Source organism: Macadamia integrifolia, chromosome 9 (genome assembly GCF_013358625.1).
Source record: "Macadamia integrifolia cultivar HAES 741 chromosome 9, SCU_Mint_v3, whole genome shotgun sequence".
Taxonomy (NCBI): domain Eukaryota; kingdom Viridiplantae; phylum Streptophyta; class Magnoliopsida; order Proteales; family Proteaceae; genus Macadamia; species Macadamia integrifolia.
In genome coordinates, this window is record NC_056565.1 from 946,621 (window position 1) to 948,284 (window position 1,664).

Consider the following 1,664-nt stretch of genomic DNA (forward strand, 5'->3'; position numbering starts at 1 on the left):
ATCGACTCACGCATTTGGCTCCTCTGTGGCGCAAGACAATGCTCAGCGTACATCGAACGCCTAACAATGCCTTGGGCTCCGTGTCAAGGTATTTCTGACCATTGGATATATGCTGAATACTGTGTTACGCCACATAAGAGCTCAATCCCGTATCTTCATTGTTACTAAAAAAAAAAAATCTGTGAACATAACAAAATTCAAAAATGAAATTATTTTCTAAATTTAAGAAATTCTCATTAAGTTTTTTGTTGTACTGAACAAAAAAAAAAAAAAACTTAACAACAACATAAAAATGAAAAATATATATATATATATTCTTTTCTTCTTAGTCAAATAGATATTTTTTTATTATTTTTCTATTTATTTCATTATTATTTTATTTTTTCTAAATCTTTTTTCTTTTCATTTCTTTTATTTTCTTCTCTTGGCTACCAAACACAACCTAGGGTAATTCTCTCTAATCAATACATGTCCATTCAAATCATCATCAGCCGATAGATTCTAATATCTCAAACCATTGGTGTTGATGTGGAAGGATATAAAGGAATCCATAAAAGGACCTTGTACTAAATCCTTCTCCTAACTTGTTGCACCAAAAATAATAAATAAATAAATAAAGGGTGAATTATGATTGAATTCCATTGACACCAACAAGGTGCTTGCCGCGCATTCAATGGCCATAAACACTCAGGCATGGAGCCCAAGGCGGTTGCACGTAGCCCAATGTATTTCTGGGCGTTGGATGCAGGCCAGATCCAAATCCATGAAGTATCAACACACTATCCCTGTGTGGATTCACTTATACGCCTCTAAAATAAATAGGGCCCCACAACACATTCTCTCTCTCTCTAATTCTCCCAATTTGACAATTTGTAGGTTTTTTTTTTTTTTTTTTTTTTTTTTTTTTTTTTTAACATAATGGAAAATATCGTTAAGTAGAAAGAAGGGATATTACATTCAAATACGATATAAGTTTGTCAAAAAACGAGTTCTCTTTACTTTGACGCATGGAGCTATTAGTTGCATTGGCAATGCCATATCTGATGTGGGCTTGATACGAAAAATGAGATTAGGCAAAAAGTGTTACACTTCCAAAAAATAGAAAAAATAGGAATTTTACATATCGGACAATTAATGTTCTTATAGTTGGGAAAAGATATTCAAGGTCCATTGAGTCACTCCACATAGCTCTGATCCTATATCCTTCTTCTATTGCAATCTTGATGTCCATGAGCAATCCCCTAATGCTTGTGTGAGAAGTGTTTCATGTTATCAAATAGTCGACACTAGGGGTGCAACAGGGCCGGGTTGGGCTCGGGTTAGGTTGAGTTGGGCTGGGTTTCTTAAAACCCTAGCCCAACCCTGAATCCCCTTAACTGGGCCCAAACCCGCTCTGACCCTGACTCAGATCTGCAAAACTTCAAACCTGGCCCTACCCTTTAGGGTTTAGCCCAACCCTTAACCGCCCTGATTGACCCTAATTTTTCAGGGTCAGGTCGGGATGACCCTGACCCTGACCCTGATTTCATCCCGACCTGACCCTGATTGACCCTAACCTTGGTTTGCCATCAAGGGCTGGTATACCTTGACCCTGACCCTACAAAATATGAAATAACTTAAAAATAAAAAATATTCATAATAAAGGGGAGATAAAAAGTACAAAA